The following is a 16,859-nucleotide window of genomic DNA, read 5'->3' on the forward strand; positions in this document are numbered from 1 at the left end:
CTGACCCTACAAAGCAAAGTCGGAGTGTGTATGTTGGGGGTGGGTGGGGGAAGCAATTCTTCACAAATTAGGAAAACAATGGAGGTCTCTTTCAAGTGTCAAGGAATATTCTTAGCTGCCCTCTAACACCTAAATCAAGAGAGAGGCTGTTAAAATGGCATAATACCAGGAAACTCGCTTACAAGGCCTATTTCCTCTTTGGAGAGTACGGCCTACGGCATAGGAGCCACAAGGCTCGGGGAGGGGAGACGGCTGGCAGGAAGATAGGAGTCTTAACCAAAGTGCATCCACCAGGAAAATCAAATCTAGATATCAACACCGCTCATCATAGATATGGGATGAGAGGAAAAGACCCAGCCTTCCTACATGGTTGATTCTAAAGTACATCAAGGGTCCCTTTAATCTTTTCTTGTCCAGTATTTCCTGTCATCATACTTGCCATGTGACACTCAAAAACGTCAATATCCTTGACTTCAGGGGAGGGGGGAATAAGCCATCTAACCCATACAGTGCAGTAAAATGCCCAAATGGCTGTCTTTCAAGCACAAAGGCAACGCCCCACCACATTCTCCAAAGAGTTATTAAGGTTCCTGGTGGGAACAAAACAGAAGTATAACCAATGTGATACAATTGAGTTAAAGATACACCTGAACCCACCCTTCCTTTCCCCAACCCCACCTCAAGGTCAAAGCATCACAATACAGCTTCCCCACCCCTCGGGCGCTCTGATAGGGAAAGTGTGAACAACAAAGGCCATTGTTAAGAGGCAGCATTGGTGCCACTTAGACCCTCCTTTGGTTCCCCTGGGGCCAAGGCTTGCGTTATGCAGACTTAAAAACAAAAGGCAGTTGGACATGGGGACAAACATCTCATGATGTCATTTCCACTTAAGCTAAACTACAAGGGGTAGCTGTGCCAAGTAGGGCTGAAGGCCGTCTCCAATTGTCCGCGGTACCCTCCACCCTGCAGCTCACTCCTACACCCTCAGTGATGTTCCCCATCAGGTTTTCACATTTACTTCTACATCAACAGACTCTTCCCACACACACACACACACACACTCCCTTCATTTGGAGTTGTGTATGATGCGCTAACAGGCAGGTCCTGATGTCAGTGAGATTTCCTCTGTCCCAGCTCTGCATTCTCTGAAGAATTCACCCCTTTCCTGTTGCACTGATGTTTGCATCTTGCTTGTCTTCCCCTGAATTAGAGCTGCAGGCCTGACTTTCTTGAATTGTTCCAGTCTTCGGTAGCATAGCAATTAATTAAGCAAAGAGCAAAGAGACTGCAGGCTTTTTAGTTAGCCAAGAACTTTCTCCCTGCAAATGTATATAAACACAGGGGGTAGCAGAAACTGGGGGAACTGACATTGCGTATTGCTCTGATGTCGCATCCTAGAATGGGGGTTGTGATGGCATACCAAAAATTAGCACACAGCTTGGAGCACATGTACACAACTGAGCGCAGGATCAAGTGGCTGAAAATCAGTGTGGGTTGGCCTTATTGTGGTGGCCCCCATGTGCTGAAACAGTGGCATGAGTTTTCCCAAAAACAAGAACGTCACCCCCCCACACACACACACACCTTCATTGACGTGCCACTGCCTTTGTCCCTTCTGAATGATGTGGGTACATCACGTCTACTTTTGGATTCTTACCTGTTTGGGGGAGTAATTTCCCCTGGTTTCTGATAGCTCTGAACTGGGGATCCCCTACTCCCAACTGGGGACTGGCAACCCTAGTCCACTGTCCTCTTTCCTGTGTATCTTGGGAAGATGAATTCTTACCACAAAGGACTAGAAGTAAATAGTTAACCACTGATTGATGTCCTTTCTCTAACCGCTGCTGAACTCCATGCACCTCCCCCCCCCCCGCATTTGATATACTGTTGCCTATTTGAAGATGTGGTTATTTTCAGCCATAATTGATCAGTTGCTGGCTTCTAAACATAAGGGGGAAATGCCCTCCTTTATAAAAACCAACCAGAAGGATCCCCTTTTCCTTAATATGACTGTCAGAAACATAGGAGTTTAAAAGAGATAAGAGATAACTTAGAAAAGCCTTTTATTTATAGGTGTTGTGAGGTAAAGCACCTCCGGCTTCCCCCCAAAGGTTAATGTGAATGGTAACAGGCCTGTTCTATCTTGCAGAAGTTACTAATTGGTCTCTACGTCTACATAGCCCTTATCATCTTCAAGGCCAGAGCTGGAAAAGTGGTAATGAGCTTCTCATGAGAACCTGCAGCCAACGCAATGGGAGGGGGGAATCAGGAGTGATGAGGTAATTTTCTAGAGTGTTCCAACAAGAATGTGTCCTGATTTGGTGTCCTCATCACCTGATGCTGCTTGACCAAAAAACCAATAATTGAGCAAAGAACCTGGAAAAGCTCCATCAGATATATATTGCACTATTATAGCAATGTAGAGAACACATGAGCTATGGCCTATGACTCTTGGACTTAAGGTTTGTGCCATCTAATGCAGGTCTTGGAAATGTGTTAGATAGTTACGCTAGTTTTCGTGTTTTTCTGCTGTACAATTTTAGAGCATTGTGTTGCCAGTAGAATCAATCTTTTGTTTTGACAGAATTAAAAAAAATTCATAAAACTTTTTAAAAAATAAAGCTTTGGTTACCTGTGCACAACAACCCTGGAGACCCATGGGGTTCTGCTTTGGACAGGGCTGGCCAGGCCATTAGGCAGCCCTAGGGGGCACCGATTTGGGGCCTCCCCCCACCCGTGCCTTCTCTGCGAGGGAAATTGGTGGCATGGTGCTTGCCCTCACTGGGGACCAGATAGGACAGAGGTGGAGGAGCCTCGCCTCGGGCACCAGATGCACTGAAGCCACCCTGGCTTTGGACTCCTTGGCAGGTGATGTTATGGAGGGGGCATGTAGGGTTGCCAAGTCCAATTCAAGAAATATCTGGGGACTTTGGGGGTGGAGCCAGGAGACTTTGGGGGTGGGGCCAGGAGACATTGGGGGTGAAGTCATGAGCAGGGTTGGAACAAGTACAATTGAACTTCAAAGGGAGTTCTGGCCATCACATTGAAAGGGACTGCACATCTTTTCAATGCCTTCCCTTCATTAGAAATAATGAAGGATAGGGGCACCTTCTTCGGGGGCTCATAGAATTGCCCCCCCGGTCCAATCCTTTTGAAACATGGAGGGTGTTTTGAGGAAAGGCAGCAGATGCTAAGCTGAAAATATGGTGCCTCTACCTCAAAGAACATCCCCCCCAGAGCCCCAGATACCCATGGATCAATTCCCCATTATTCCCTAAAGGAATTGTTCTCCATAGGGAATAATAGAGTGCCCAGTAGACATTTCCCTCCCTCCACTTTCTAAAGCGGGGGGAGGGCGTCCAAACCGGGGAATCCCCTGTCCCCTCCCTCTCTCACACACACACACACTTACTGGGTCTTGTTCCTCCACAACTTTACTTGGTCTGAAAATGAAAGCAAAAAAAATGGAGGGTCTGTGCTCTAACGAAATTGCTGCTGATCCTTCCCCATGAAGCGCTTCCTGTTTCCTGCTTCCTAATCAACTTTAAAGGCACACATTTTAAAAACAAACCTGTTTGCAGGTTTCTAAACCTGCCAGCACTCTAGAGGTACATGGTGACTATGGGGGCGGGGCTTTCCCCCACCGGCCAGGTGGCTGGGGGCAGGGGGAAGCCTGTAAAACCGGGGGATCCCCCACTGGGACCTGGAGATTGGGAAGTCTAGGAGGGGGCCATCAAATCACAAGTGACTAATGGTGACCTTGTGGGATTTTCAAGGCAAGAGACATTCAGAGGTGGTTTATCATTGCCTGCCTCTCCACATGGACTTCCTTGATCCAAATACCAACCAGGGGTGATTCTGCTTAGCTTTTGAGATCCGATGAGACTGGGCTAGGATGGACGATTCAGATCAGGATAATTAGAATTAGGTAAAAATTTCTTTTAAAAAAATGGTTAAGCTTGCATATTTCTGATACGAACAACTCATAATTCCAATGAGGAAGGAGGATTGCACTAGGCTGCTGCAGGAGCAATGACAAAAAAGGAGTTTTATGACTCCTGAAAGACTAATAGCAATAGAAGGGTGTATCTCTGCTTACTGTGCCAAAATATTTTGTGGACTTTCTTCCACCAAACCTTTTGCCACATAAATCTGCTAACAATTCATATACGTTAACAACACAATGGCACTTGAAGCTTGATAAGAGGGTTATGGATGTTTATTTTGGAGAGGAAGAAATCTCCCATGGATTACTTTGAAACCTCACTTGAAAATGTGCCATCTCCACCTAATGAGGAAGGCTGGCTTTGGCACTGCCTCCCCATTGCATTTTGGCGCCCCCCCCCCCCCATTCACACAAAAACAAACACATCCTTTGTTGGCTTCTCTTCTTCCAGTGTCGCAGGCCAAGCCACAACTTTAGATGGCTGCATGACAGCAAAGGAGAATATATTATGTTGCACAGAAAGTGCAATTGAACTGACATTTCTGTTTTTAACTACTACATCAGCTGTTAAAACAAAAGCTGTCTAGGAAGTAGACGATCAAGTGCAAAGCTTAGAAGAAAGAACACGTAGATTAAGGTTTGCTTTTGGACTCTGTTCACTATTATGTCTTTAGCATGGATTAGTAACTGGGACCACCTGGAAAACAGTGGATCTCTTGCTGAATTACAGTGCCACAAAACTTCGATAAAGATGGCATTAAGCAGGGATGTCGAACTCAATTGTTATGAGGGCCAGATCTGACACAAATGAGACCTTGTTGGGCCAAGCCATGTTGGGCTGGGCCATGTGTATACCTATTTAATATTAGGTGGCAGAGATTAAAAACTTCATAAAGGACATAAACAAACACAATTAAATATTTTTTTTAAAAAAAAACTTGTAAAATAAAGCATACTTAAAACATTAGCCCTCAATCTTAAAGCTGCTTGCTTTGTGTTTCTCCCATGGGATCCAGGGAAGTGGGCAAAGGAAGCTCTGGCTCTTTTCTTCCTTCCCCAGGGGACCAGGAGGAGGAGGAGCCTCAGCCAATAGAAAGAAGGGCTTGGCTCATTAGCTCTGCTGTGCAATTGAGAGAGCCTGGCAAAGCAAGTTCCGCCTTCCCCCCCTTCCTCCCCAAGGGAGGAGCCTCAGCCAATGGAGAAAATAGAGGTTTTGCTCTGTAGCTCCTGTGTGATTGAGAAGGAAACAGATGACAGCCAATTGCTCAGGGGCCTGATAGGAGTCTGCCGGTGGCCTGATTAGTTCCCTGGGCCACATGTTTGACACCCCTGCCATAAAGCATGCTGGTGACATAACAAAATATATTGGTGGAAGCAGCAGTTCATGAGGTGGGGTACAGACAAGGTTGCCAGCTCTCTGGTGGGAACAGGGGTTCCTCTGCTCCCAGCTCCTGTTTTGTGCTCAGGTAGGAGGGGAGGGGAATTAAAATGCCTATTGGGCCAATGGTAAATCTATGATAAAAACATACAGTTTCCAGTGATTCCCAGAGATGTATGATGTCACTTTGAGCCGCCCTGAGCCGCCTTGGCGGGGAGGGCGGGATACAAATAAAATTTATTATTATTATTATTATTATTATTATTATTATTATTATTATTATTATTATTATTATTATTATTATTATTATTATTATTATTATTTTCCCTGGAAGTGACAAAAGGCCATCACTGACAGCCTCCCCATGTCCACACACCCCAACCCCCCAGTTTCCTGCTGTGCTCCTAGGGGCAGGGGGTGCTTTGGTTAGGGATTCTTAACAGTTAAGCAAAAGGTAAAAGAATAAAGAGCCAGCACATATGCTTCAGCTTAAAAGTAAACTTGATTTCACTAGTGAGGAAAGGATAACTTGGAATCCTGCAGAATAAGAAAGGATTAACATCCTATCTAACTAGGGTTGCCAATCTCTAGTTGAGGGCAGGGGATCCCCCAGTTTGGAGGCCCTTCCCCCACTTCAGAGTCATCAGAAAGCGGGGGGGGGGGAGGGGATGTCTGCTGGGCATTCTATTATTCCCTATGAGACCGATCCCCAGAGGGTATAATGAGGAATTGATCTGCGGGTATCTGGGGCTCTGGAGGAGGCTGTTTTTTGAGATAAAGGCACCAAATTTTCAGCATAGCCTCTCCTTAAAAACCCTACAACTTTCAAAAAGATTGGACCAGGGGGTGCAATTCTAGGAGCCCCAAAAAGAAGGTGCCCCTATCCTTCATTATTTCCAATGGAGGAAAGCAGGCCTCGGATTCAGCAGGAGCTCACAAGAGCACAGCTCCTGAACCTTTCTGAGAGTTCCACCTTCTCCTTCCCACCTTGTCCATTGAATAGTAGGTGCAGCTGCATAACAATCCCTGAATGAGCTCCACCACCTATTTTTCTACAAAACAACCCCTGGAGGGAAGGCATTTAAAAGGTGTGCAGTCCCTTTAAATGTGATGGCCAGAACTCCCTTTGGAGCTCAATCATGCTTGCACACCCTTGCTCCTGGCTCCACCCCAAAGTCTCCTGGCTCCACCCCCAAAGACCTCAGATATTTCTTGAATTGGACCTGGCAACCGTATATCTGACCTCTAACTACATGTTTACTCTCTGAGGCCTAAAAGCAACTGGTGGAAAAAGCTAGAGATTCAGAACAATGGCCCCATGCCTGTCTTCTGATTTAACTCTGGATCATTTCGACCCGCTCAGCCTGGAGGAAGTTGACGGAATTCTCTCCTCTGCGCGCCCTACAACTTGCGATTTGGACCCATGCCCTTCCTGGCTAATTAAATCCTGCCTGAGGGAGCTTGAATGTCCTCTACGGGACATCATAAATAAGTCCCTCTCGGAGGGGCGCTTTCCATCATCCCTGAAAGAGGCTTTGGTCCGACCCCTCTTGAAAAAAAGTACAGCAGACCCGGCCGAATTGGCAAACTACCGACCGGTCTCTAATTTACCGGTTTTAGGTAAAATAATAGAGAGGGCAGTGGTGTCACAATTGCAGAGCTTTCTGGATGACGCTTCCATCCTAGACCCTTGCCAGTCCGGCTTTCGCCCGGGTTATGGGTCGGAGACAGTACTGGTCGCCCTGGTAGATGATCTCCAACGGCACCTGGATCGGGACGGTGTGGCGGTGCTGATGTTGTTAGATCTGTCGGCCGCGTTCGACACGGTCGACCATCGGCTACTGGCCCGCCGCCTCACCGATATAGGGGTAAGGGGGTCTGCCTTACAATGGCTCTCCTCCTTCCTCGAGGATTGGGGACAAAGGGTGGCAATTGGTGGCGAGCGGTCCCTGAGGCGCACACTGGATTGTGGAGTACCTCAGGGGGCAGTTCTCTCACCAATGTTATTCAATATCTATATGCGCCCTCTTGCCCAGATTGCCAGGAGATATGGACTTGGGTGCCATCAATATGCAGATGACACCCAACTCTATCTGCTGATGGACGGCCGGCCTGACTGCGTCCCTGAAAATTTAGACCGGGCCTTGCAGGATATGGCAACGTGGTTGAGGGGGAGCGGGCTGAAACTGAATCCAGCGAAGACAAAAGTCCTTTGTCTGGGTCGGGGCGCTCGGGAAGGGGAAATACCTCTCCCAGTCTTCGACAAGGCGCCGCTGAAAGCGGCGCACCGGGTTAGGAGTCTGGGAGTTTTACTGGAGCCTACATTATCAATGGAGGCCCAGATTGCAGCCACTGCCAAGTCAGCCTTTTTCCACCTGAGGCGGGCAAGGCAGTTGGCTCCCTTCCTAGAGTGCCAAGATCTGGCAACAGTACTTCACGCAACGGTCACCTCGAGACTGGATTACTGTAATGCCCTCTACATGGGGCTGCCTCTGTACCGAACCCGGAAGCTGCAGCTGGTGCAGAATGCAGTGGCCAGATTGTTGCTGGGGCTCCCTAAATGGGAGCACATACAGCCTGGACTGCGCGAGCTGCATTGGCTGCCAGTTATATACCGGGTTCGTTACAAAGTGCTGGTCATTACCTTTAAAGCCCTATATGGCCGAGGACCTGTCTACCTTAGGGACCGTCTCTCCCCATATGAACCCCAGAGAGCACTGAGGTCAGCTGGAAAAAACTTGTTGACCACCCCCGGACCAAGAGAGGTGAAGTTGCAATGCACCTGCAATCGGGCCTTCTCCTCTGTAGCCCCGAACCTATGGAACCAACTTCCAGAGGAAATGCGGGCCCTGCGGGACTTGGAACAGTTCCGCAGGGCCTGCAAGACCTTCCTCTTCCGACTGGCTTTCACTGATGAAGAAAGAAATTGCTAATGATTACCGCCATCATAAAAGAACAAATAGCATTAGCACTTTTATTAATTTAATTAATTAATTTTAAACGTATTAGAATTTTAATGTTAAATGTAATTTTGTTTTCTGTATAATGGAAATCTGATTGATGTTGATAGCCACCCTGAGCCTGCTTCGGTGGGGAGGGCAGGATATAAATAAAATTATCTAATCTAATTATCTAATCTAAAAGTTGTAACCCAATGCTTTCTCCCTAGGCCATCCCCAATATATTGATTACCCAATTAGAATTTAAGCTCTTGGAGGATTGGCTACATCAGGGATGTGTGACCTAATATGCAAAGGAGGTGCTGCTAGAATTCCGCCCCTGGGTATCAGGAAGCAGTGATAGAGCTGCCAAGGATAAAGGTGTGCAGCTACATAGTGGCTCAACACTATGCTAACACTTGCTAACACTGGGTTCTGTGAGCCGCTCAGAAGCTGGATTCCTGCCTGGTAGTGCAGCTGTGACCATGGCAGCTGTTGCCACTTTTGAATGCCTACTTCCCCATGTGCTGCATCAGGAGGATGGGGTAGTCCCCGTGCCTCATCACACAAGCCATTTTCAACTGCCAGTCCCATTTCTGGCAAGGTAATTGATAGCCCAAGATGGCAATTAGATACGTTATGAAATTTCACAGCCCTACTGTTTTTAGCTTGAATATCCCTGTTTCAATTTTGTTTCTCACTTGTATAAATAAAATCTATATTTTATTTTTGTACCATTTTTGCTCTCACTTTTTTTTTTGCTGCCAAATTGCAACCAACTAATGGTGAGCCTCATAGAATTTTCAAGGCAAGAGACATTCAGAAGACCGTTGCCTTCCTCTACATAGCAACTCTGGACTTCCTTGGTGGTATCCCATCCAATACTGAGCAGGGCCAACCTTGCTTAGCTTCTGGAATCTTCCAAATTCCGGCTAGCCTGTGAGAAAAAGACCCCTAATTTCAGAACATCGTAGTCACCCGTTTGGTTGCCAGGCTGCCTGGAGAACCAACTCACACACATCTGCCAGGAGAACGTGGATTTTGTCTACCAGACTGTAAGGGACTTATGTGAGTACTAACAGCCACAATGTTGCAGCAGCACTCCATGTCTCTGGAAGAGTGCTAACCAGGAGGAAAGATGGATTTCCAGTCGCTCCGTGCGCTCACCATCTCAGCCGTTGCAGCGGAAGACGTTGCGCCGCCAGGAACTGCCCAGGCAAGCGGATTCCAGCCTTAACCGTAGAATCCATATAGGAAGGCTAACATCACCAGCAGCTATCTTCCTGCAGTGCCAGACTCCATTACAGCGAAACAGGAGGCTCACGTACTCAACAGATGTCACCTATGCATAAGGCAATCAAGCTTATCTTAGGCGTGGATCCTGTCAGGCTGCCTAAGCCTTTGTCCAACGGAACCCAAGACAAAGGATGGTGCCAGAAGAGGAATGAAGAAGAGGAAGAACATCTTCACCCAGAGCCAAGTTTCTTTGTATAGATTGGGTGTTACCTTAGGCAGCAATTTGACCATCTATTATCACGTTTTAGATAAGTTTTGATAGCCTTTTAATCACCTCCACCCCAATAATTTCTCCTATTCTTTTGCTTAATGGTCATCCTGGAGCCTCCCCCTTTGGCCCATTGTTATCTGAAAGTCCAATCAGGTAACCAGGGCCAAGTCTGCTCATTGACCAGGTATGGGCATCCAATCAGGTGCCCCCAATAAACTGGCTATTGGCTACAGCATAAGGCCAGCCCTTATGGTCATTGCAGAGCCTCCCCTTTTTCTAAGGTCATGTACCAGCTGACCACCTCTCATCTGCCCCTGTTCCTCCCATCCCCTAAGGGCTCAAGGTAGTCCTTATAACCTGTGACCCAGCTCCCCACAGGTGTGCATCTAGCAGTACCCCATTCCTGCTGTTTAGATACATCCCCGATTCCTGATCAGTTGAGAGTCCTTTCCCCCTAGTCCTCATTTGTCGCCATTGGAGCCTTCCTTGAAGACTATGATCGGTAATTATCACCCTGTTTGTCCATCCTTATGTTACCTCTATGCATTTCTCTCTATTTTTATTAAGACTGTATGTGTGTTGTATGTATTCATTACCTTGTATGTGTGTTCTATATTTTTCAGTAATAAATTCATGATTTTTTTACTTAATTTGTGTCCTTTGGTAAATTTAGCAATAATTTCTGGAAGTGGAATCCTGTATACATAGATTCTAGATCCTTTTTAAGCCAAAGGTGCCCACCTGTCAATTCCCCAACATCTTTTGAGGACATTTTGGCTTACAAGCCTGAGCAAATTTATGTACTTTATTATTGTTTTTCACCAATGGTATCTAAATCATGTATGTGGCATGTAACATACAAAAAATATACAAATACAAAAGAAACAAACCAGTTGGGAACACCTGCAGTAGCAATGGGTGAAACAAAGAGGTTCACATAGATGAAATGTGAAACAAAAAGGGATGAAAAAATGCATTTCATACATTCCTGATGACAGTGCAGTTGTGATGGTCTGGATGGCTGGATCTTGGATGCCAGCCCTCTTTCCTCTGTCTAGCTTACCTTTTCCCTGCCCTTCCTCTTTCTGACTCCAGCTTCAGCAGGTCACATCTGCTGTCCCCAAAGGATGAATGTGTTTGGAACGGGGTTATAATCTCACTATAGATCCATCAGTCAAGAGCCCAGCTGAGTCTAGACAAAGGTTTGATTTTTTGAGTTCAAAGGGGAACGATTTTCAAAAGAGTAAAGCAATTTAGGGCTTTCAGAGGAAAAAAGGGATCATAACCATAAATTTTTAACTATTAACCTAGCAAACATCCAGGGAGGAGGTGAAGCTGCTCTCCCATTTACAGATAATCACTAAGAAGGTCTGGATTTTTAAGATAGGACACCATCATCAGGCCAAAAAACATTCCTCAGAATCTCAGTCAATAAGGAAAAGATGAAAGGGATGCAAAGGGCTGGCATTCGACCAGGGAGGGGGGTCCCATCCCTGTAAAAGAGGCTTATTGGAGTATTATTTACCATCTGATATAATTTACTTTCTGGAGTGTGAAATCAAATGGGACTTAGAAAGCATTACTACCAACAAAGTGAGTGGAGATGACGGTATCCCAGTTGAGCTATTCAAAGTCCTAAAAGATGATGCTGTTAAAGTAATGCACACATTATGTCAACAAATTTGGAAAATGCAACAGTGGCCACAGGATTGGAAAAGGTCAGTTTATATTCCAATCCCAAAGAAGGGTAATACCAAGGAATGTTCAAACTATTGCACCATTGCACTTATTTCACATGCCAGCAAGGTCATGTTAAAGATCCCACAATCTAGGCTTCAGCAGTATGTAGATCGGGAACTACCAGAAGTTCAAGCTGGGTTTCGGAGAGGTCAAAGAACTAGAGATCAAATTGCCAACATTTGCTGGATTATGGAGAAAGCACGGGAGTATCAGAAAAATGTCTATTTCTGTTTCATTGACTACACTAAAGCCTTTGATTGTGTGGATCACAACAAACTGTGGCAAGTCCTTAAAGAGATGGGAGTACCAGACCACCTCACATGTCTCCTGAGAAACCTGTATGGTCGTTTTCGCACTCACCTCCAGCCGGCGCAACCCCCCTCTTCACCGCGCAGAATCTGCGCGGATTTCGCACTAAATGCCGCGGAGCAGCTGGAAGAGCCGGAAACTCCCGTCGCAAAAGCCGCACAAACGGAAACTGCTTTTTGGCAGTTTATGTTTGAGCGGCTTTTGCGACGGGAGTTTCCGGCTCTTCCAGCTGCTCCGCGGCATTTAGTGCGAAATCCGCGCAGATCCTGCGCGGTGAAGAGGGGGGTCGCGCCGGCTGGAGGTGAGTGTGAAAACGACCTATAAGGGTCAAAAAACAACTGCCAGAACAGGATATGGAACAACTGATTGGTTTAGAATAGCAAAAGGAGTTCAACAAGGATGTATATTGTCACTCTGCTTATTTAATTTATATGCAGAGTACATCATGCGGAATACTGGCCTGGTTGAAGCAGAAGCCAAAATTAAGATTGCCGAGAAAAATATCAACAACCTCAGATATGCAGAAGACACTACTCTAATGGCAGAAAATGAGGAAGACCTAAAGAACTTCTTGCTGAGGGTGAAAGAGGAGAGCACAAAAGTAGGCTTGAAACTCAACATCAAAAAAAACTAAGATCATGGCATCCGGCCCCATCACACCGGGGCAAATAGAAGGGAAAGACATGGAAGTAGTGACAGACGTCAATTTTTTAAGAGTGGGAAGAGGGATTATTCCTGCTAATTATAGGCCAATTAGCCTGTTCAACGTTATTAGCAAACTTTATGCCAGACATCTACTGGCTTTCTTGAGTCAGATCTCACTTCTTAAGATATATATGAAAATGAAATTTTTACAGTAACGTTTATAACCAAAATCATAGGGTGGGAACAAAACGGATGAGGTGAGAGGAAGAGCACCATTGCAAAGACCTATTGTAAATACTTCAAGTGAGTAATCTGTGTAAGAAACTGGAACAGATGTGGTTGTTGCAATTAATGAACAGTGTGAGAGGTCACAGGTTCTAGACTTTCATGAAGCTCGGTTATGGACAGATAAAACAAGTTAAGAAAAAGTAGGTCTATGGAAAAAAAGTTCTGTTTGGAGAATCCTTTTAGCAGTTATTTTTAAAGTAAATAGCAAAACAACTTGCTGCAAGACTTCACATTTCTGGGATCCAAGATCACTGCAGATGGTGACTGTAGCCATGAAATTAAAAGACGTTTGCTCCTTGGGAGGACAGCTATGGCAAACCTGGACAATATAATAAAAAGTAGAGACATCACCCTGCCAACAAAAGTTCATATAGTCAAAGCGATGGTATTCCCAGTAGCAGTGTATGGCTGTGAGAGCTGGACCATAAGGAAGGCCGAGCGCAGAACAGATGCTTTTGAGCTATGGTGCTGAAGAAGAATCTTGAGAGTCCCTTGGACTGCAAGAAGATCAAATCAACCCTGACTGTTCCCTGGAAAGTCAGATGCTGAAGCTGAAGCTCAAATACTTTGGCCACCAAATGAGAAGGGAGCACTCACTGGAGAAGACCCTGATGATGGGAAGGACAGAAGGCAAAAGAAGAAGGGGACAGCGAAAGATTAGATGGCTGGACAGCGTTACTGATGTAACAAATATGAATTTGAGCAGACTTTGGAGGATGGTGGAAGACAGGAATGCCTGGCATGGCTTTGTCCATGAGGTCACAAAGAGTCGGACTCAACTGTGCGACTGAACAACAAAAATCACTTACTTCCATGCATGGCTTTTTTTTGAGCAGGAATGTATTACTTGGTGGCTTTGATCAGTCTACTAATTACACCAAGTGTCCTTCAAGCAGCAGTACATTTTCTCCAAGGGAGCTGATGTCTGCCAGCTGGAGATCAGGTGTAAAAGCAGATCTGCAGGCCTCACCTGGAGACTGGTAACCCTATGACAGCTCTGATCCCTCTACAAGAATGTCCTCCTGAACAGCTCTGTTTTGCAGATTGTGAGGAATGGCAGAAGGAGCCTGCAGTTCTCCCAGGATTACAACTGATCTCCAGACTACAGGGATCAGTTCCACTGGAGCGAATGGCCACTTCAAAGGGTAGAATGTATGGAAGCACATTCCTGTTCCCCCTCCCAAGTCCATCCTCCCCAGGCTCTGCCCCAAAATCTCTGCCACCAAATCCCTACTATCTATTGGGATTGATAGGAGATATTGCTTATGCAGGCTCCTGAACTAAATAAAAAGCCTACAGTTTCCATAAACTACATTAATCCAATAAATTCTGAGCGTACCAAAGGCAGCAGCTTCAGCTACCAGATTTCAGCCCACATTGTAGGGTTGCCAAATACCTGGAGATTTTGAGAGGAATCTGGAGAGGGCAGCATTTGGGGAGAGGAGGGTCCTCAGCATGGTACAGTCCACCCTCCAGAGTGACCATTTTCTCCAGAGGAACTGATGGAATTAGCTGTTAAAGCAGATCTACAGGCCCTACCTGGAGGTCTGCAACCTTGCCACATTTTGATGAATACCATCAGCAGTGCCATGCAGATGACATGCATTGTAAGTGCAGGATAAATTCAATTTCTGAATGCATTATTTGCATGCTGTAGTGTATCGGACTCAGCGCAAGCGCCGCGCGACCCGAGCCACCCTCGGGTCGCCGTGCGCAGCGCGGGAAAAGCCACCGCCAATCCTGACCAAGGGCGGGAAGTTTAACTGGCCAGGATTGGGCTGGCCAGCGAAGGGGATGTTCCGGGATGCATGTATATATTAGCGGACCCGGCCGCGTGTTCGCAGTTCTTGTGATGTACCAGCCAATAAAGACTTATGCCTTCACCACGACTCGTCTCCCAGTACATTACACTGGCGACGAAGGTGGGATCGAGATAGGTCCGGCCGCCCCGAGGGGAACCTGACCGGGCCGGAGACGAGGAAGGCGTGACACCGCAGGATCGCACAGCCCGCCGCCTCCATGGCGAACACTACGGTAACGACGGGCCATCTTGCGGAATTCAACCCGGAGCACCCCGAGAGATGGGAGACCTACACAGAAAGGGTCGAGTGCTACCTGCAGGCGAACCTGATCGAAGATGACGACAGGAAGAGAGACGTCCTGCTGAGCGTCTGTGGAGAAGAAACTTTCGAGATCGCACGAGGCCTCTCCGCTCCAGCTAAGCTGACCGAGAGGACCTACCGGGAAGTCGTGAGACTCCTCACGGGCCACTTTTCGCCCCAACCGTCCATCGTCGCCCGCCGATTCCTCTTCCACAAGAGGGACCAAAAGTCGGGGGAGACAGCGGCAGTCTACCTGGCGGCCCTTCGGCAGATCGCCGGGAACTGCAATTTTGACAAAAGGGACGAAGCCCTGAGGGACCGTTTCGTCTGGGGCCTCCGAGACGAACGACTGCAGCAGAAGCTCTTCGCTAAGGAGGAGCTCACGCTACAACAAGCCTTCAACGAGGCGACGGCGTTCGAGAGGGCCACCAAGGCGTTCGGCCAGCCACGCGGCGAAGCAGTCCACCAAGGAGAAACGGAGCTGGAAGACCGAGCAGAGGAAGAAGCGTTTCAGCTCCGGCGGCCTCAGAGAACGGACACACGGGCCCCAGCGAGACAACGAGCGACGGAGAGGGCCACCGCCACCACCGGTTCCAGGTGCGCCAGCTGCGGCGACCCCCACGAGCGACGGGACTGCCCGTACCGCAACCTGGACTGCCGCAGCTGCGGAAAGACCGGCCACATCGCCCGGGCTTGCCGGGCCAAGAACAGCCGCCGCCAACCGTCAGCGCATCACGACTCCCTGGACACACACACGACGGCATCCACCAGTCTGCAGGTATTGAACTTGCCCCTCTCGGCCCCAGACAAGGTCAAAATGTCGGTCCTGATCGAGGGCGCCCCCTGCATCATGGAAGTAGACTCGGGTTCCTCCATCTCTATCATTTCGGAGGAGACCCTCAAGAAACTATGTCCCCGCCGCCGCATCCGAACGCGGCCAGCGGACTTCGTACTGAGGGACTTTCAGAAGAACCCAGTACACATCGTGGGGTGGGCCCGGGTGCATGTAGAAAGAGGGGGTTTTAGGGGGCCCCTAGACATCCTAGTGGTCAAGCGCCAACTGACCACACTTCTCGGGTTGGCGTGGTTCAATCCACTGGGGATCCAGCTGGTGGGGGTGGACCATGTGCAGGCCAGCAATTTCGACAGGGTCTGCCGGGAGTTCCCCGAGGTCTTCGACGGGTCCTTGGGGAGCTACAAGGGTCCGCCCATCACTTTACCGATAGACCCAATGATCAGGCCCATAAGGCTTAAAGCGAGGCGCATCCCGTTCGCCCTTAAGCCTAAAATAGAGGCAGAACTGGACCGCCTAACAGCCCAGGGCGTCCTAGAACCTGTAACGTATGCGGAATGGGAGACCCCCATAGTAACGCCAGTCAAACCCAACGGGGAGGTTAGGATCTGCGCTGACTACAAGTGCACGATCAATAAGGCGTTGCAAGACAACCCCTACCCAGTCCCGGTGGTTAGCCACGTCCTAGCAGCACTAGCCGGGGCGAGGGTTTTTGGAAAGCTGGACTTAGCACAAGCATACCAGCAACTGCCGGTCGACGCTAAGACAGCGGAGGCGCAGACGATCGTGACCCACAGGGGCGCGTTCAGGGTTAAACGGCTGCAGTTCGGGGTCAGCGTAGCTCCGGGGATATTCCAGAGCATAATGGACGCTCTCTTGAAAGGGATCCCCGGAGTTCAACCCTTCTTTGACGACGTTTTAATCGCCGCCCCCACCGAAGGGGAGTTCAGCTGCCGCCTGCGAGAGGTCCTCAGACGGTTCCAAGCGGCGGGGCTGAGAGTCAAAAAGGAGAAATGTTTGTTGGGTGTTCCGCGAGTGGAGTTCCTGGGGTTCGCCGTGGACGCGGCTGGAATTCATCCGACGGCGGACAAGACCAGGGCCATAGTCCAGGCCCCTGCCCCCAAATGCAAGGCAGAACTACAGAGTTTTTTAGGATTATTGAACTTTTATCATGCATTCCTGCCACACAAAGCCGCCGTGGCGGAACCGTTG

The sequence above is a fragment of the Heteronotia binoei genome, chromosome 11 (assembly GCF_032191835.1).
Source record: "Heteronotia binoei isolate CCM8104 ecotype False Entrance Well chromosome 11, APGP_CSIRO_Hbin_v1, whole genome shotgun sequence".
Classification (NCBI taxonomy): domain Eukaryota; kingdom Metazoa; phylum Chordata; class Lepidosauria; order Squamata; family Gekkonidae; genus Heteronotia; species Heteronotia binoei.